Source organism: Taudactylus pleione, unplaced genomic scaffold (genome assembly GCF_031769625.1).
Source record: "Taudactylus pleione unplaced genomic scaffold, aTauple2 ptg000062l, whole genome shotgun sequence".
Taxonomy (NCBI): Eukaryota; Metazoa; Chordata; class Amphibia; order Anura; family Myobatrachidae; genus Taudactylus; species Taudactylus pleione.
Genome location: NW_028284464.1, coordinates 424367 through 445525, shown reverse-complemented (window position 1 = coordinate 445525; position 21159 = coordinate 424367). Strand labels below are relative to the sequence as shown.

The window sequence follows — 21159 nt, the reverse complement described above, 5'->3', positions numbered from 1 at the left end:
TTATTGTCCGAATGGGATGCAGACCGCTAGTGCTGCTACCTTTGACCTTGTTACCTGGCTGTGTGTTTAATCTGTTGCTGCTACGTATGGTATTAACAACTTCCTCTACGGGTGCAGAGGGTGTTAGCACTTCCCTTGCTGTTACCGATAGAGATGGCGGCACCACTTGTGGCGTAGCATCTATCATTTGTACAGCATGGGAAATGGCAGACATTACAATAGGCTCATCATCCAGATCATGAACATTTTCTTTATAGTTGCTTAAGAGAGGGTACAAATTGCTTGTTACATTTTTATGGGTATTTTTGATTACTGTACTTGCACCTCCATCCACATAAGGTGGGGGTGGTGCGCGTGAACTGCTGGCAATACCTTCCGCAATGCTACCTTGCTGCACGTGCACGCCATTTTGCAGCTCGCCCGCATTGCAATTCAGTGTCACGGATGTATTCTCTGGCAATGCGCTCGCAACGCTAGTTTGCGTCGCTTGCTCATTTTTAAGCCACGCATCCCCTTCATGCTGCCACAACTTTAAACATTCATAATATTTGACATTTTTCTCTCGGGAGCGCATCAGACTGATGTGATCCCGGACATTATCTAATATATCTTTATCAAAACTACCAATTCTGGGAAACGGTCTAACACTCTTCATCGTCATTTTAAACCATACATCACAATACCTTATTGCATAAGTACCATACTTAGTATGCATAATACAACGGGCCGATCCAAACGGCGCTTCCATTAGCGTCGGAATTCAGACCGACGGCATGCCATCCGCTGGTCTGATAACTACATCCATTAGAAATATAGAGCCGAGTGGTTCATCTGTATGATTGTAATCGCAGTGCAGTCACAGTGCTACTTACACACATGTGCAATGGCTGACATTTGCTTGATCGCGTAACTAAGGGCTTTGCGAAAATCTCTGAATCAGGCCCTGGGTTTGAAAAATGACAGTTAGGAGCTGATAGGTTGGTTTTTCTTTTCTCTCCACTGTATGTCTCTAAACCTGGGTACACACTTAACGATGTGTACCCAGCCCGATGTCTTGTGCAGCGGGACCTGGCAGGGGTGCCAGCAACGGCAAGTGCATACACACTTCTTGATGCCGGCAGCGACGGAGTAATAGCAGGGGCCATAATGCATTCGACAGCATTGCCCCCGCTAAAGATATCACGCGCCGGACATGCATGTAGGTGATGTCGCTGACGACGCACAAGGGCGCATCCTCAGTGATATAGCGGGTACACATTGACCGATGTGCCTGATATGTCGTCTGATCCGACGAATCGGACGACATATTGTCTGGTGTGTGCCCGGCATTAGGCTTAGTACATCTACCCCATAGTCTTTCTGTGGGTCACTAGTCTTCCATTCAGTTGGTGTTGGCAGTTGTCGAGTCAAACCACTGCGACTGTTTCTTTGTGTCATGTTTAGGGTATATGTCTGTCATGGATTCCTAAGTCAATTGTTTTACTTTTATTGCTTGTACTGATGTGCTTGAATTAACAATACAAGTAAAATACAGTAGGTTTTTCTTTATTTGCATCCCAAAAGCAAACTACAAATCACATGAGTACTAAGTTTTTCATTTCTAAATGATTGAACTGCCAGCCATGTCACCTGATCATGGATCCTGTGCCATCTCAATCACACAGTAGGCTATATTTACACTGAATGTTAGTGCCACCTTAATTTTTCGGCTCCAATCCACCGTGAAGCTACTTTGTAATTATAGCTCAATGCCTCTCACAGCAGCACGAGTGTCAGAGGAGGTTTATGGTCATTTATCAGCTTTTATCACCCCCTACTGGATAGTTTGATGTTTTTTTTAAATATGATTATATTGTTCTAATGTAATATGTCTATGTGGGTAATCTGGCATTTGTGTATTTCGTTGTGTTTGTGTGGGAAAAATGACCACATGCTTTCTAGGCCACTACACATACACTTCTTTTAGAAGTCCGCGCATGGTATTGTATTAGGGGTGTGCACCGGCCACTTTTCGTGTTTTGTGTTTTGGTTTTGGATCTGGATCTTTCTTCGTGTTTTGGATCTGGATCGGTTTTGCCAAAACCACCCTTCCGTGTTTTGGGTTCTGGGTTTTGTGTTTTGGATCTGTATTTTTTTAAAAAAAAGCATAAAAACAGCTAAAATCACAGAATTTGTAGGTTTTTCTGCTCCTATGCTATTATTAACCTCAATAACCTTAATTTCCACTCATTTCCAGTCTATTCTGAACACCTCACACCTCACAATAGTGTTTTTATGTCCAAAAGGTTGCACCGAGGTAGCTGGATGACTATGCTAAGCGACACGAGTGGGCGGCACAAACATGTGACCCATCTAGGAGTGACACTGCAGTGGCAGACAGGATGGCAGTTAGAAAAACTAGGCCCCAAACTGTACATAATGCAAAGAAAAAAAAGAGGTGCAAGATGGAATTGTCCTTGGGCCCTCCCACCCACCCTTATGTTGTATAAACAGGACATGCACACTTTAACAAATCAATCATTTCAGCGCAAGGGTCTGCCACACAACTGTGGCTGAAATGATTGGTTCGTTTGGGCCCCCACAATACAAGCTGGCAATTAATGTGTCCCTGCACAAACTGGCTCTACGGAGGCAAGATGTCATCCTCATCCTCCTCATCCACCGATTCCTCACCCAGTGTGTACATCCTCATCCTCACAAAGTATTAACTCGTCCCCACTTGAATCCACCACCACAGGTCCCTCTGTACCTTCTGGAGGCTGGTCTCCCTGGAAGAGCTGATAATTCATTTTGATGAACATCATCTTCTCCACATTCTGTGGAGGGGGGGCAACTCAGGTAAAATAGAGCCAGTTTGTACAGGGGCCTCCAAATTGCCTCTTTTTCCTGCCAGTACAGGTATGGACTGTCTGACATGCCTACTTGGATGCTGTCACTGATGTAATCCTCCACCATTCTGTCAATGGTGACAGTATCATATGCAGTGACAGTAGACATGTCAGAAATTGTTGCCAGGTCCTTCAGTCCGGACCAGATGTCCAAACTTGGTCCTGCCTGCCCTGCATCACCGCCAGCGGGTTGCTTAGGATATCTAAGTTTTTCCTGGCAGCCCCAGTTGCGGGAGAAAATGAAGAAGGAGCCGTTGACGTGTCACGTTCCGCTTCAGCTGACAGTGTGTTCACCAGCAGGTCTTTGCACCTCTGCAGGCTTGTGTCGGCCGGAAAGAGAGACACCACATAGGCTTTAAACCTAGGATCGAGCACGGTGGCCAAAATGTAGTGGTCTGATTTCAACAGATTGACCACCCTGGAATCCTGGCAAAGCGAATGAAGGGCTTCATCCACAAGTCCCACATGCCGAGCGGAATCGCTCCGTCTTAGCTCCTCCTTCACTTTCTCCAGCTGCTTCTGCAAAAGCCTGATGAGGGGAATGACCTGACTCAAGCAGGCAGTGTCTGAACTGACTTCACGTGTGGCAAGTTCGAAGGGCTGGAGAACCTTGCACAACACGGAAATCATTCTCCACTGCGCTTGAGTCAGGTGCATACCCCCTCCTTTGCCTATGTCATAGGTGGATGTATAGGCTTGTATGGCCTTTTGCTGCTCCTCCATCCTCTGAAGCATATAGAGGGTTGAGTTCCACTGCGTCACAACCTCTTGCTTCAGGTGATGGCGGGGCAGGTTCAAGAGTGTTTGCTGGCGCTCCAGTCTTCGGCACGCAGTCGCTGAATGGCGAAAGTGGCCAGAAATTTTTCGGGCCACCCAAAGCGTCTCTTGCACGCCCCTGTCGCTTTTCAGAAAATTCTGCACCACCAAGTTTATTGTGTGAGCAAAACATGGGACGTGCTGGAATTTGCCCAGATGTAATGCCCGCACAATATTGGTGGCGTTGTCAGATATCACAAATCCCCAGGAGAGTCTAAGTGGGGTAAGCCACTGGGCGATGATTTCCCTCAGTTTCTCTAAGAGGTTGTCGGCGGTGTGCCTCTTACTGAAACCGGTGATACACAGCGTAGCCTGCCTTGTAACGAGCTGGCGTTTCTGAGATGCTGCTACTGGTGACGCTGCTGCTGTTGCTGCGTAAGGTGATACATCTACCCAGTGGGCTGTCACAGTCATATAGTCCTTAGTCTGCCCTGTTCCACTTGTCCACATGTCCGTGGTTAAGTGGACATTGTGTACAACGGCATTTTTTAGGACACTGAGGACACTTTTTCTGACGTTTCTGTACAGTCTCGGTATCGCCTGCCTAGTGAGGTGGAATCTAGACGGGATTTGGAACCGGGGACACACTACCTCCATCAATTGTCTAAATCCCACTGCACTAATGGCGGATACCGGACGCACGTCTAACACCAACATAGCAGTCAAGGCCTCAGTTATACGTTTTGCTTCAGGATGACTGCTGTCGTACTTCATCCTCCTCGCTAAGGACTGTTGGAGGGTCAATTGTTTAGTAAAAGTAGTGGTGTTCCTACTTCCTCTCTGGGATGATGAACGACTCCCAGCAGCAGCAACAGCAGCAGCGGCAGCAGTAGGCGTAGCAATGCAGGATCCTCCGGAGGAATCCCGGATAGGAGAGTCAGTCATGCCAGTGACATGGCCTGCAGGACTACTTCCGATCCTGACTAAGGAGGAAATTGACGAGGAGGGAGTTGACGGTGTGGTTTGCAGGCGCTTGGATACAACAGGACAACGGGATTTAGGTGTCCCTGGACTGCTTACGGTCTTAGCCAAAGTTTCTGAACTTGACAGTAACTTTTTATGAACGCGCTGCAGGTGCCGTATAAGGGAGGATGTTCCTAGGTGGTTGACGTCCCTACCCCTACTTATTTCACCTTTACATATGGTACATATGGCAAGACAGTTGTTGTCCGGATTTGGATAGAAATATTGCCAGACCAAAGAGGTGGAATGTTTGGTCTTCTGCCCAGGCATGACCGTGATGGGCTTTTTCATCCCACGGACAACAACTGTCTCCCCCGGAGCCTGATTTAAACAAACCACATCACCATCAGAATCCTCCTCGCCAACTTCCTCCTCAGCGCCAGCTACACCAGTATCCTCATCCTGTTGTACTTCAACAGTGACATCTTCAATTTGCATATCAGCAAGTGGACTGTGGGTGCTCCTTTCAGCACTTGCAGGGGGCGTGCAAATGGTGGAAAGAGCCACCTGTTCCCGTCCAGTGCTGGGAAGGTCAGGCATCGCAACCACCACCACACTTGGACTCTCCTTGGGGATTTGTGATATCTTCTTAGAAAGCACAGTTCTTCGCTGTGCTTTTGCCAGCTTAACTCTTTTGATTTTTTTAGTGGGAGGAGGGCTTCCATCGTCATGTGAAGCTGAACCACTAGTCATGAACATACTAGGGATCGACCTTAGCCGTTCCTTGCTACTCCGTGTCGTAAATGGCATATTGGCAAGTTTACGTTTCTCTTCAGCTGATTTAAATGTCTTTTTCAAGGTCATTTTCCTGAACTTTGCCATTTGGGATTGTATGTGCCCTCTACTATGACATTGGGCATCGGCCTTGGCAGACGACGTTGATGGCATGTTATCGTCTATGTCATGACTAGTGGCAGCAGCTTCAGCACTAGGAGGAAGTGGTTCTTGATCCTTCTCTATTTTATTTTTATCGGAGAAAGTTTGGTCCTCCATTTATGTTATATCGATTTGATATATACGTGCGGCTAAACACATAAAATAATTTTTTTTTTGGTTTGGACTGGAGTGTACTTTGGGGGTTACAGCACCCTTTAACGGTCAAGCCAGCCGGCCCTTTACTTATGACACAGGTGCACGCTTGGCACTACTTTGTTGATGCACGTGCGGCTACTGCGCACACAATTCACAAACACAGAAAATAATTTTTTTTTTGGTTTGGACTGGAGTGTACTTTGGGGGTTACAGCGCCCTTTAACGGTCAAGCCAGCCGGCCCTTTACTTATGACACAGGCGCATGCTTGGCACTACTTTGTTGATGCACGTGCGGCTACTGCGCACACAATTCACAAACACAGAAAATAATTTTTTTTTTGGTTTGGACTGGAGTGTACTTTGGGGGTTACAGCACCCTTTAACGGTCAAGCCAGCCGGCCCTTTACTTATGACACAGGCGCACGCTTGGCACTACTTTGTTGATGCACGTGCGGCTACTGCGCACACAATTCACAAACACAGAAAATAATTTTTTTTTTGGTTTGGACTGGAGTGTACTTTCGGGGGTTACAGCACCCTTAACGGTCAAGCCAGCCGGCCCTTTACTTATGACACAGGCGCACGCTTGGCACTACTTTGTTGATGCACGTGCGGCTACTGCGCACACAATTCACAAACACAGAAAATATTTTTTTTTTTGGTTTGGACTGGAGTGTACTTTCGGGGGTTACAGCACCCTTAACGGTCAAGCCAGCCGGCCCTTTACTTATGACACAGGCGCACGCTTGGCACTACTTTGTTGATGCACGTGCGGCTACTGCGCACACAATTCACAAACACAGAAAATAATTTTTTTTTTGGTTTGGACTGGAGTGTACTTTCGGGGGTTACAGCACCCTTTAACGGTCAAGCCAGCCGGCCCTTTACTTATGACACAGGCGCACGCTTGGCACTACTTTGTTGATGCACGTGCGGCTACTGCGCACACAATTCACAAACACAGAAAATAATTTTTTTTTTGGTTTGGACTGGAGTGTACTTTCGGGGGTTACAGCACCCTTAACGGTCAAGCCAGCCGGCCCTTTACTTATGACACAGGCGCACGCTTGGCACTACTTTGTTGATGCACGTGCGGCTACTGCGCACACAATTCACAAACACAGAAAATAATTTTTTTTTTGGTTTGGACTGGAGTGTACTTTCGGGGGTTACAGCACCCTTTAACGGTCAAGCCAGCCGGCCCTTTACTTATGACACAGGCGCACGCTTGGCACTACTTTGCTGATGCACGTGCGGCTACTGCTCACACAATTCACAAACACAGAAAATAATTTTTTTTTTGGTTTGGACTGGAGTGTACTTTTGGGGGTTACAGCACCCTTAACGGTCAAGCCAGCCGGCCCTTTACTTATGACACAGGCGCACGCTTGGCACTACTTTGTTGATGCACGTGCGGCTACTGCGCACACAATTCACAAACACAGAAAATAATTTTTTTTTTGGTTTGGACTGGAGTGTACTTTCGGGGGTTACAGCACCCTTTAACGGTCAAGCCAGCCGGCCCTTTACTTATGATACAGGCGCACGCTTGGCACTACTTTGTTGATGCACGTGCGGCTACTGCGCACACAATTCACAAACACAGAAAATAATTTTTTTTTTGGTTTGGACTGGAGTGTACTTTCGGGGGTTACAGCACCCTTAACGGTCAAGCCAGCCGGCCCTTTACTTATGACACAGGCGCACGCTTGGCACTACTTTGTTGATGCACGTGCGGCTACTGCGCACACAATTCACAAACACAGAAAATAATTTTTTTTTTGGTTTGGACTGGAGTGTACTTTCGGGGGTTACAGCACCCTTAACGGTCAAGCCAGCCGGCCCTTTACTTATGACACAGGCGCACGCTTGGCACTACTTTGTTGATGCACGTGCGGCTACTGCGCACACAATTCACAAACACAGAAAATATTTTTTTTTTTGGTTTGGACTGGAGTGTACTTTCGGGGGTTACAGCACCCTTAACGGTCAAGCCAGCCGGCCCTTTACTTATGACACAGGCGCACGCTTGGCACTACTTTGTTGATGCACGTGCGGCTACTGCGCACACAATTCACAAACACAGAAAATAATTTTTTTTTTGGTTTGGACTGGAGTGTACTTTCGGGGGTTACAGCACCCTTTAACGGTCAAGCCAGCCAGCCCTTTACTTATGACACAGGCGCACGCTTGGCACTACTTTGTGGAAATAGCAGATCCCCATCGTGGCTTATACAGGATTGTCTTCATCTTGGGAAATGGCGGCGCGTGTATACGCTGCGGCTGCACTTACCGTTGGTGCCGGTGATGGCGATTCCTGTGGTCCGGGTGTCCGTGTGTTGCGCGCTCCGGATGTGGTGTGGTTGTTCCTGTTCCTGCTTGTCGGAGTCCTGTGTGGTGACGGCGGCTGGTGTGGGATCACATACCCCCGCGGGGTGCTCCTTGGTCTCCGCCTGACTGGAGTTTGGAGTGGAGTGGCAGGTTCCGGAGCTGGTGGGGTGGAGCCGCTTGCAGGGGCTGTTGGGTCCGGCGCGGAGGCTGTGCAGGTCTCTGAGGGAGGTACAGCCCCGGGTAACCCCTCAGCCACAGGCATTGTGGGTGGAGCGGGGGTGGCTGGGATTGCTGCCGCTTCTGGAGCTTGTGTGTCTGCTGCCCCTGGAGTTACTGTGCCTGCAAGCGTGGCGGCCCTGGATGGGTCTGTCGCAGCTGGGGTGGTGAGTGGTGGCTGGTCTGGAGACTGGAGTTGTGAGAAGAGCCATGTGCACGGCAATGGAAGTAGAGATTATGGGGGTGGGCAGCGCTCTGGAGGGGGGCATTTCTGGAGACTCGGTTATCCCTGGAGACGCAGGCAGGGTTGGAAGAGGCATCGGAGGAGGGAGAGGAGGCAAAAAAGGGGTAAACGAGCTGGTACTAGAGCCAGGCTCAATTTATGTTTTATCAAACCCCCTTTGCCTAGCTTATTTCTAGCAAATGTTCAGTCCCTGACTAGTAAACTGGACGAATTACATGCAGTTCTTTCATACATGAAGCATCTGGAGTCCTGCTCTGTATTAATTTTTACCGAGACTTGGCTAAATGACTTAGTTCTGGATACTGCGGTCTCTTTTGGAAACAGGATTCTGTTCAGAGCAGACAGAACTTCTTCATCAGGGAAAAGTAGGGGTGGGGGGCTGTGTTTGTATGTCCTGCGTACCTGGTGTATTGATGCTATCTGTATTGGTAATCATTGCTCAGTGGATATTGAATATCTGTCTGTCAAATGTAGACCCTTTTATTTGCCCAGAGAAGTTTCGGTGGCAATTATCATTGCCGTTTATATTCCCCCTCAGGCTAATGTGACAATTGCCCTGGGAATTCTTTACGAGGAAATTGCGAAATTACAATCTGTGTATGTTGAGGCAGTTTTCATTATAGCAGGTGATTTCAATCAAGCTGACCTGAGGAAAGTATTGCCTAAGTTATATAAAAATGTATCGGCTCCAACTAGGGGCATGCGTACCTTGGACCAGGTGTATACAAACCTCAAGTCAGCTTATGAAACTGTTGTTTGCCCCCATATTGGCAGATCCGATCATATGTCCCTGTTTCTCATACCTGTTTACAGGTCATTAGTTAGGAGAGTGCGACCGGTCAGACGTCTGGTAACTATATGGCCGGAGGACGCACTGACTAGATTACAGGATATGTTGGAATTCACAAACTTGGGATTTGTTTATTGATGAGAGTAGGGCAAATGGCGATATAGATATTGACTCTCTAGCATCATTGATATTAGGTTACATCGGTTGCTGTACGGATAGTGTTACAGTAACAAAGAGTATTAAAATATTTCCCAACGTGAAGCCTTGGTTGAACGGGGAAGTTCGATCTCTACTCAAGGCTCGTGATAGAGCGTTTAAATCTGGTGATTTAGAAATGTTGAAATCTTCCAGGTGTGAATTGCAGAAAGGTATTAGGAGGGCTAAAATTAGTTACTCCGCAAAGATTGAAGCTAGAAGTCATGATAACAGGAATCCGAGAAGCCTGTGGCAGATGATCCAGGATATTACTGGTTGTAAAATAAAAAAGGAGGTGATTAGCAATGACAATAATCTATTAGCTGAAGATTTGAACCTGTTCTACTCTAGGTTTGATCAAGAGAATAGTTTTTCTGTTACGCCCCAAATTCCCCGGGTGGGGGAGTCTCCTCTTATGTTGGAGGAGTATGATGTGATTAAATGTCTACGTCGGGTTGATTTGTGTAAATCAGCCGGCCCGGATGGGATTAGCGGTAAAGTCCTCAAGGGGTGTGCAGACCAGTTAAGTTGGATATTAACGGTCTTATTTAATTTGTCCCTTTTTAATTGTGTAGTGCCGAGATGTTTTAAGAAGGCAAATATTGTTCCAGTTCCAAAAAAGGGGGTAGTAAAATGCCTTAATGATTATCGCCCAATTGCACTAACTTCATTGATAATGAAATGCTTTGAAAGGCTGGTATTAGGACATATTCAATCTTTTTTCCCAGTAGATTTTGATCCTTTTCAGTTTGCATATAGGAAAAATCGTTGCACTGATGATGCGGTACTTACAGCACTTCACTCTATTTTAGCTCATTTGGAAGTGAGGGATTCTTATGTTCGGATACTCTTTGTTGATTTTAGTTCTGCTTTTAATACGGTTATTCCCATCTCACTAACATCTAAGTTGTTTGACTTGGGGTTAAGTGGGTCTATTTGTAACTGGGTTTTAAACTTTTTAACTGATAGACCACAAGTAGTTAGAATTGGAGGTGCTGTGTCGGGGGAAGTGTTGATTAAGACTGGTGTTCCCCAGGGTTGTGTTCTCAGCCCCCTATTATACTCGCTATTTACCCACGATTGCGTGTCGACTTCTGATTCTGTGAAAATCATCAAATTTGCTGATGATATTGCAGTCGTTGGGTTAATTAGCAGGAATGATGAGTCCCATTATAGGAAAGAGATCAAAAATTTGGTTTCTTGGAGTGGTGATAATCACTTGCTCCTAAATGGTGACAAGACAAAAGAACTGGTAATTGATTTTCATAGGAGATGTTTAGAGCAGAAATTGCCAGTGTCTATTAACAACCAGGATGTTGATATAGTTGAGTCTTTTAAATTTCTGGGTATCCAGGTTGCGGCAGATTTGACATGGTCTTTAAATACACTGTCCCTAATTAAAAAGGCGCAACAGCGTTTGTTTTTCCTAAGACGTTTGAGGGCCTCGGGAGTTAGCAAAGTAACTATGCTAAACTTTTACAGATGCTCAATTGAGAGCATTCTGACGTTTGGTATCATTATCTGGTATGGCAACTGCACAGCGAGTGAAAGAAGTGCACTGGAACGGGTTGTTAGGACCGCCAGCAAAATCATTGGCGTGCAGCTGCCAACTATTCATGATGTTTATGGGCTTAGGGTTCTAAAGAGAACCAAAGGTATCATATCGGATCCAAGCCATCCATTTCATGAATTTTTTGATAAGCTCCCATCTTTAAAGCGGTTTAGAGTACTTCGGGCACGTACGAGTCGCTTGAGGGTTAGTTTTCTTCCATCTGCTGTGCGCATGTTGAATGCTATGATTGTATCTCTTTAGTTAATTTTAATTTTATTATTTTTGTGAAATTGTTTGTGATAACCTTTACCATGGATTGCTATTCACTGTTTTAAAAAAGTGCAATGTAATTTCGTCTGTCAAACTTGTTTTGCTGATGACAACAATAAATACAATACAATACAATACAATACTTTGTTGATGCACGTGCGGCTACTGCGCACACAATTCACAAACACAGAAAATAATTTTTTTTTTGGTTTGGACTGGAGTGTACTTTCGGGGGTTACAGCACCCTTAACGGTCAAGCCAGCCGGCCCTTTACTTATGACACAGGCGCACGCTTGGCACTACTTTGTTGATGCACGTGCGGCTACTGCGCACACAATTCACAAACAGAGAAAATAATTTTTTTTTTGGTTTGGACTGGAGTGTACTTTCGGGGGTTACAGCACCCTTTAACGGTCAAGCCAGCCGGCCCTTTACTTATGATACAGGCGCACGCTTGGCACTGCTTTGTTGATGCACGTGCGGCTACTGCGCACACAATTCACAAACACAGAAAATAATTTTTTTTTTGGTTTGGACTGGAGTGTACTTTCGGGGGTTACAGCACCCTTAACGGTCAAGCCAGCCGGCCCTTTACTTATGACACAGGCGCACGCTTGGCACTACTTTGTTGATGCACGTGCGGCTACTGCGCACACAATTCACAAACACAGAAAATAATTTTTTTTTTGGTTTGGACTGGAGTGTACTTTCGGGGGTTACAGCACCCTTAACGGTCAAGCCAGCCGGCCCTTTACTTATGACACAGGCGCACGCTTGGCACTACTTTGTTGATGCACGTGCGGCTACTGCGCACACAATTCACAAACACAGAAAATAATTTTTTTTTTGGTTTGGACTGGAGTGTACTTTCGGGGGTTACAGCACCCTTTAACGGTCAAGCCAGCCGGCCCTTTACTTATGATACAGGCGCACGCTTGGCACTACTTTGTTGATGCACGTGCGGCTACTGCGCACACAATTCACAAACACAGAAAATAATTTTTTTTTTGGTTTGGACTGGAGTGTACTTTCGGGGGTTACAGCACCCTTAACGGTCAAGCCAGCCGGCCCTTTACTTATGACACAGGCGCACGCTTGGCACTACTTTGTTGATGCACGTGCGGCTACTGCGCACACAATTCACAAACACAGAAAATAATTTTTTTTTTGGTTTGGACTGGAGTGTACTTTCGGGGGTTACAGCACCCTTAACGGTCAAGCCAGCCGGCCCTTTACTTATGACACAGGCGCACGCTTGGCACTACTTTGTTGATGCACGTGCGGCTACTGCGCACACAATTCACAAACACAGAAAATAATTTTTTTTTTGGTTTGGACTGGAGTGTACTTTCGGGGGTTACAGCACCCTTTAACGGTCAAGCCAGCCGGCCCTTTACTTATGACACAGGCGCACGCTTGGCACTACTTTGTTGATGCACGTGCGGCTACTGCGCACACAATTCACAAACACAGAAAATAATTATTTTTTTGGTTTGGACTGGAGTGTACTTTCGGGGGTTACAGCACCCTTAACGGTCAAGCCAGCCGGCCCTTTACTTATGACACAGGCGCACGCTTGGCACTACTTTGTTGATGCACGTGCGGCTACTGCGCACACAATTCACAAACACAGAAAATAATTTTTTTTTTGGTTTGGACTGGAGTGTACTTTCGGGGGTTACAGCACCCTTAACGGTCAAGCCAGCCGGCCCTTTACTTATGACACAGGCGCACGCTTGGCACTACTTTGTTGATGCACGTGCGGCTACTGCGCACACAATTCACAAACACAGAAAATAATTTTTTTTTTGGTTTGGACTGGAGTGTACTTTCGGGGGTTACAGCACCCTTAACGGTCAAGCCAGCCGGCCCTTTACTTATGACACAGGCGCACGCTTGGCACTACTTTTTTGATGCACGTGCGGCTACTGCGCACACAATTCACAAACACAGAAAATATTTTATTTTTTTAGCACTTGGGGGGAGCACCCCTGATGGACAGAGCACCCCCTGGACAACACTACAGCACCCCTTTAGGACTGGGACACTGCACAGGACTTTGGAGTGGACACAGCCCCTATGGAGAACTGACTGCACAACACAGTCCAGCCAGCCCCTATGGACTTTGAAGTAGTGGACACAGCCCCTATTAACAACAGCAGCACAGCACAACACAGCCAGCCCCTATGGACTTTGAAGTAGTGGACAACAGCAGCACTACACTACACTACACTACACTACACAGCCCTAACTCCCACCCTCCCTCTTCACTGTCCACAGCCGAGTGAGAAAATGGCGCCGACGCGGGTACCTTATATAGGATTCTTTTCTCTCCACTGTATGTCTCTAAACCTGGGTACACACTTAACGATGTGTACCCAGCCCGATGTCTTGTGCAGCGGGACCTGGCAGGGGTGCCAACAACGGCAAGTGCATACACACTTCTTGATGCCGGCAGCGACGGAGTAATAGCAGGGGCCATAATGCATTCGACAGCATTGCCCCCGCTAAAGATATCACGCGCCGGACATGCATGTAGGTGATGTCGCTGACGACGCACAAGGGCGCATCCTCAGTGATATAGCGGGTACACATTGACCAATGTGCCTGATATGTCGTCTGATCCGACGAATCGGACGACATATTGTCTGGTGTGTGCCCGGCATTAGGCTTAGTACATCTACCCCATAGTCTTTCTGTGGGTCACTAGTCTTCCATTCAGTTGGTGTTGGCAGTTGTCGAGTCAAACCACTGCGACTGTTTCTTTGTGTCATGTTTAGGGTATATGTCTGTCATGGATTCCTAAGACAATTGTTTTACTTTTATTGCTTGTACTGATGTGCTTGAATTAACAATACAAGTAAAATACAGTAGGTTTTTCTTTATTTGCATCCCAAAAGCAAACTACAAATCACATGAGTACTAAGTTTTTCATTTCTAAATGATTGAACTGCCAGCCATGTCACCTGATCATGGATCCTGTGCCATCTCAATCACACAGTAGGCTATATTTACACTGAATGTTAGTGCCACCTTAATTTTTCGGCTCCAATCCACCGTGAAGCTACTTTGTAATTATAGCTCAATGCCTCTCACAGCAGCACGAGTGTCAGAGGAGGTTTATGGTCATTTATCAGCTTTTATCACCCCCTACTGGATAGTTTGATGTTTTTTTTAAATATGATTATATTGTTCTAATGTAATATGTCTATGTGGGTAATCTGGCATTTGTGTATTTCGTTGTGTTTGTGTGGGAGGAATGACCACATGCTTTCTAGGCCACTACACATACACTTCTTTTAGAAGTCCGCACATGGTATTGTATGCGCCATAAAGATGATCAGCCTGCAACATAAAGCCCTTATATGATCATGCTGGAGCTTGGTTACTTTTATTGATCTTTACTTGTACACTGCAATATATTCTATTTGTAACCTAATTGCTATTGAAAGTATATAATAATTAACACTTTCTCTGTTTTTCGTACTTTTATCCTGTTTCAGGTTAACTAAAAAGTACCTGCAGGAACTATGCAAGCAGCAAAGACTATACCGCACCCCATACCTAAATGACACTTTATACCTACAATACAAAGGTTTGGACATAAGCTGCAATTCTTTCAACATTTCTAGAGGCATGTGAGGGTGACATATCTATATGACGTGCCTATATGGACACAAAGTTTAATGATGACAGTATAGCAATGCAGTTTTATTGGTAAATTACGTGGCTAGCAAACCCAACCTATGTCAATAAATATGTTATTGTGAGCTGTAAACATTGCTATTGCCATTCCTCATGTATTCCAGGTCTGCATAGATATAAAAGAGAGCTATAGTAAAAGATGACAAGTGCTATATTAAAACTGGCCACAAGGTTTAGATGGGCAATAATCTTAAACACCAGGAATGTTTTGCATATAAATTTTCTCTTCCCTCCTATGGGGGATACTGGAACAATGGGGTACAATGAGAGGAACCTGGGCACTTTAACATTTTTGGTGCTGAAACAGGCTCCTCCCATTTATACACCCCCCACAGCAGCATCCGCTTTCAGTTTTGGTGCAGCTGAAACTAAATAAAAGGGTGTGGTATATTTAGTCGACATTCATTACATCGACATAAGAATGTTGTTGTGTTCATAATGTCAATATTGATGTTATTTTAGCATTGTTGAAAATGTTGACATATTATTTTTGTCTGTAATTCTGTCCCTAATACTAAACCAAACCCCAATGGAAATGTCGACATTCTGTCAATGTCGACATCTTAACCATGTTGAGAACACCAATGTCGGCCTTTTGCTGTTGACATTGTTATGTAATGGCAAAATCTCCAATTGAACCTCCTAATGCCCTTCCTAAAGATAAATGCATGTAACCCAATGATTATGCCCCACTAAGATATAATCCCCTCCATCACACTTTAATTGCGGAGAAATAACAAGAAGATGAGATGTTTGCCTTCTTTAAGTGTATAGGCAAGTAAGAGGCACACATACAGAACATATAGAAGAGCTGCTACAGAAATGTGTTTCTCTTGCTGTCATTTTGTTTCTCTGATTGCACTGTTACATTGTTTAATCTTTTTGTCCTAAAAAGGATTTATGTGTATTGAGAATCTGGAGGAATACACAGGCCTGAAATGTCTGTGGCTGGAGTGCAGGGGCGGATTGGGCCGCCGGGACGCCGGGCTAGTTCCCGCTGGGCCGGTGCCTTTGGTGGCCGGCGGCCACTCAGCCCTTCCTTCACTGACTGACTGACTGTCCTGCCTCCCCCTTGCCTACGCAGCACCGTCCCCGCGATCGCGGCAGCTGCACAGTGCACATTATTGATAAAGTAAATTGAAAAAAAAAAATGGCCGACGGGGGAGCTGCTCAACTTCAGCAGCTCCTCCCAGAAACCTTTGCGGGGCCTGGGGCCGTCAATCACTACTGACGGCTCCACCTCCAGCCTTTCCTGCAGCCCTGCTCCACACTGCATGGTGTGATCGATGTCTATGAGGAGGCTGGAGGAGGGCTGCCGAAGAGCTGGAGGCGGAGCCGTCAATAGTGATTGACGGCCCCAGGCTCAGGCTGCCAGACAGTACCCAACGGCGAGTTGCCAAACACGAGGACAGTGGAGGGAGGTGGTGGCTGCCTGCCAAGTGTCTCTGTGCTCAGTGTGCTGCATCACCAGGTAGGCACCAACATTACATACAACATGTTAAATAAAGTAAGTTCACTCCACTATGTAATATATATATATATATATATTTTATATGGTGTATATATATATTATATAACATATATATATATATATATATATATATATATATATATATATATATATATATATATATAGTATATATGCTATTTATTACATTTCATATATACTTATATGCATAAATGTATATTTAACTATATTTATTTACTTCATATATATATATATGTGTGTGAATATATAAATATGTGTGTGTGTATGTATATATATATATATATATATATATATATACATACATACACACACACACACAATGGGTATGATAAGCCGACAGCGGTGGGTAAGTATACTAACCTACCTCTTTAACCCCCTAACCCTCCCTTGGTGGTCCCTGACCCTAACCTCCCCCCCAGTGGTGCCTAACCTCCCCTTCCCCTAGCCTAACCCTCCCGGTGGTGCCTAACCCTAACCTCCCCCCGAGTGCTGCCTAAACCTAATCCCCCTTTCCCGGGGACTTTGCCGGTACTTACCTGTCTAGACCATTGGGATTGTGGAGCATCGGAGTATCCTGTCCTGTGTCTGGATATCGACGCATGGCATTCTGTCCGCCGGCAATGTGACTGCATACTATATATATATATAGTGAAAAAAATGGGGTGCACTCACCAGTCTTCTTAAATGACAATCTTTATTCAAAAATGGATAAAATACAGCAATTGCGGGATCAACGTTTCGGTCCTAAATTTTGAACCTTTGTCAAGGTATCTTGACAAAGGTCCAAATGTAGGACCGAAACGTTGATCCCGCAATTGCTGTTTTTTATCAATTTTTTAATAAAGATTGTAATAACGGACAGCACTCAGGGACTTGCAAAATGTCTTATGACACACTGAGGGGTCTATGTATTAATAATCGCAGTACTTAGTGATTATTAATGCTCCAACTCGCCAGGAATATTTTCATTTTTAATGAAAATATCCTGGCTATGTGTTACCGGGAACTTGCAGGGACAGCGGTTGCAGTAACCGCTGTCCCCACGAGTTATTTCCCCGTCATAGTGGAGAAGTCTTTCACTGAAGTGAAAGACTTTCCCGGGGAAAGCTGACGCTGCACATGCGCGCAGCGTCAGCCTACGGGGCCGGACAGGGGCTGCGAGAGAGAGATACTGTGGAAAGATGTCTCTCCTGCCCCTCGACACCCCATAGACAAACAGTAGTTTACACCATCTGGAGATGGTGTAAACTACCGGTGCTAAACTCCGAAAAGCATTGCTTTTTGGAGTTTAGTACATACTGTAGCCTAGGGGTCAGATCATAGTCCCCATTGATACTAAAGGGGATTGCAATCTGAAATGCTAATTAGCACTTTGCAGGAGATTTCTGTGAAATCTTCTGCATTGTGATATTAGTACATAAGATCAATACATAAAATTATGCAGAAACTGCAGCTTCTACATAATTTTATGTAAAAAATGGCTTAATACATAGGCTCCTGAGTCTGTTGTGAATTTTGTAAGTCACTGAGTGCTGTCCGTTATTGCCTGAATATGTAAAGACAGCTGCAACTGTGTCCAACTCAGCATCAGGAGGGATCCCGCCCCCCTCAACAGACCCCGCCCCCATTAGGGCTGCTTCCATAAATTTCCCGGGCTGGTTTTCCATCCCAATCCGCCCCTGCTGGAGTGTAACGGTCTGCAGAAGATTGAGAATCTCGACGCTCAGCCGGAGCTGCGCTGCCTCTTTTTACATCAAAACCTGATCCACTAAATTGAGAATCTTCAACACCTGCAAAAACTGGACTCTCTCAACCTCTCAAACAATTACATCAGGACCATAGAAAACCTGTGTGAGTGTTCATATACAGGGGTGTATCTAGGGGTCAGAGCACCCCTGGCAAAGTACTGGACAGGCGCCCCACCCCCACATTTTCAGAATAATTACACTTGGTACTTATTTAATTAAAAAAAAAATTATAGAGATAATAATAAGAAGAAGAAGAAGAAGAAGAAGAAAAAGAAAAACAAAAATGTAACCTTTCCATGTTTCTCCCAGTCGGATTCCCCAAGGACCTTCCTTCCAGTTCAGCCAGCACCCCCTAATGTCTACAAAAATCCAGCCCCCCCCCCTCCTGTCTGACCAGGAGGTGACCAGTCCCAGGGCCAGGCTCCCCAGACATCCAGTCAACAATCAGGCTCAGTACTGCCGCACAGGAGCTTGCAGCATGCATAGCACAGAGGATCCAAGATGGGGCCAACAAGGAGAAATGGAGGAGAGCGATGCTCACTGCACAAAAAGCCGGGCACCGGAGGATGCCAGGAGCATTACTGAGGCCAGCCTTCCCCCCCTTTCTGTCTGACCAGTCAGTCCCCTTCCCCAGCTCCAGCCCCCAATCCCCCGCAGACCAGAGACACTTACATAATTTATTTTCAATATTCTGAGTGCAGCTGCAGTGGCCGGCTCCTCCTCAGTGCAGTGATGAGGCGCACAAGACGTCATAACGTCTCGCGCGCCTTGTCTCAAAGAAAAAATAAAACTATATTAATTTAAACTAGGCAGCCGCCGGCAAGTGCAAGCGCCAGCGGCTGTCTAGCCCTGGATGTCTGCACTGCATAGGAATGAGGGGCGGGCTCGGGACTCCAGTCCTGGCAGACCCATCCTGACTACCCCCTAGCCACAGGTGGCACCGCCAGACAGCGCCCCCCCTCGGCCGGCGCCCCTGGCAAGTGACATCCTGGCCAATGGGTAGATACGCCCCTGTTCATTATACAAGTAGCCGCATAGAAAGTGAGAACTGTATATTCTTTACTGTGAAGGACTGCCAGTCTACTTCATTGTTTGAGGGTAGAGCCGTAACTACACTTTTTGGTGCCCTGTGCCAGAAAGAGCATTGGCGCCCCCCTCATTTTTCAAAGGGACATAATGCACCCAAAAAAGGGCCATGGCTTCATGGGGAAGGGCCAGGGAAGAGATAGGAGAGGCCAGGAGATGCTGGGGATGAAATAAGAGGAAACTACAAGCAAGAATGATTATAAAAAGACATTTGACAGGCCCAAACAGCGCCCCCTGACCTGTTGTGCCCTGTGCGATGGCACCGGCCGCACTACCATAGCTACGGCCCTGGTTATACACATCAATCTATAAGTGCTCTTAGTGAATGGGTTATCATGGTAATAGTAATCTATTTGATTTATTTTATAACGCAATCACTTAAAAAAAAAATAGTGTTATTACTTGTCATATATACACCGTTCAGGCAGCCATTTTATGAACTGCGCTGATGTTTATAATCATGCAACCTTTCAATTTACTAAGAACTAGTGTTTCATGAGTATAGACATCAATTGCCTCCTACTGAATTGATTGGTTGTATTCTCCTTATAAAGTTGGTTTAACCCACATAATGACTGTCTACACTGTAAGTGGCACGTGCTGCTTAAACAAGCGTATTTTGACTACTGTTACACTTCTAAATCCTTAAAATAATATATTTTTTTAAATACTGTATTTAGACAAAATATGAATGTAAACTGAGGGAGGGGAGTGGGGAAACCCCAATTCCTGGTACCAATGCTGTTGTGTCAAAGATCACAAAGATGGTAGATAAATCCACATACAAAATATAATTGGATCAAAGAAAAATATGAATATGAATATAGTAGGGATGTGCACCGGCCACTTTTCGTGTTTTGTGTTTCGGTTTTGGATCTGGATCTTTCTTCGTGTTTTGGATCTGGATTGGTTTTGCCAAAACCACCCTTCCGTGTTTTGGGTTCTGGGTTTTGTGTTTTGGATCTGTATTTTTTTGAAAAAAAGCATAAAAACAGCTTAAATCACAGAATTTGTGGGTTTTTCTGCTCCTATGCTATTATTAACCTCAATAACCTTCATTTCCACTCATTTCCAGTCTATTCTGAACACCTCACACCTCACAATATTGTTTTTATGGCCAAAAGATTGCACCGAGGTAGCTGGATGACTATGCTAAGCGACATGAGTGGGCGGCACAAACACGTGGCCCATCTAGGAGTGACACTGCAGTGGCAGACAGGATGGCAGTTTGAAAAACTAGGCCCCAAACAGTACATACTGCAAAGAAAAAAAAGAGGTGCAAGATGGAATTGTCCTTGGGTCCTCCCACCCACCCTTATGTTGTATAAATAGGACATGCACACTTTAACAAACCAATCATTTCAGTGCCAGGGTCTGCCACATGAATGTGGCTGAAATGATTGGTTCGTTTGGGCCCCCACAAAACAAGCTGGCAATTAATGTGTCCCTGCACAAACTGGCTCTACGGAGGCAAGATGTCGTCCTCATCCTCCTCATCCACCGATTCCTTGGATAAAACAGGAAAAAGGGATTTAGGTGTCCCTGGACTGCTTACGGTCTTAGGCAAAGTTTCTGAACTTGACAGTAACTTTTTATGAACGCGCTGCAGGTGCCGTATAAGGGAGGATGTTCCTAGATGGTTAACGTCCCTACCCCTACTTATTTCACCTTTACATATGGTACATATGGCAAGACAGTTGTTGTCCGGATTTGGATAGAAATATTGCCAGACCAAAGAGGTGGAATGTTTGGTCTTCTGCCCAGGCATGACCGTGATGGGCTTTTCATCCCACGGACAACAACTGTCTCCCCCGGAGCCTGATTTAAACAAACC

General features: G+C 45.6%; 1 pseudogene; it reads left to right on the top strand.

Moving 5' to 3' along the window:
- LOC148534869 (dynein axonemal assembly factor 1-like) overlaps positions 1-21159 on the top strand; it is a 63046-nt pseudogene that overhangs the window by 26810 nt on the left and 15077 nt on the right.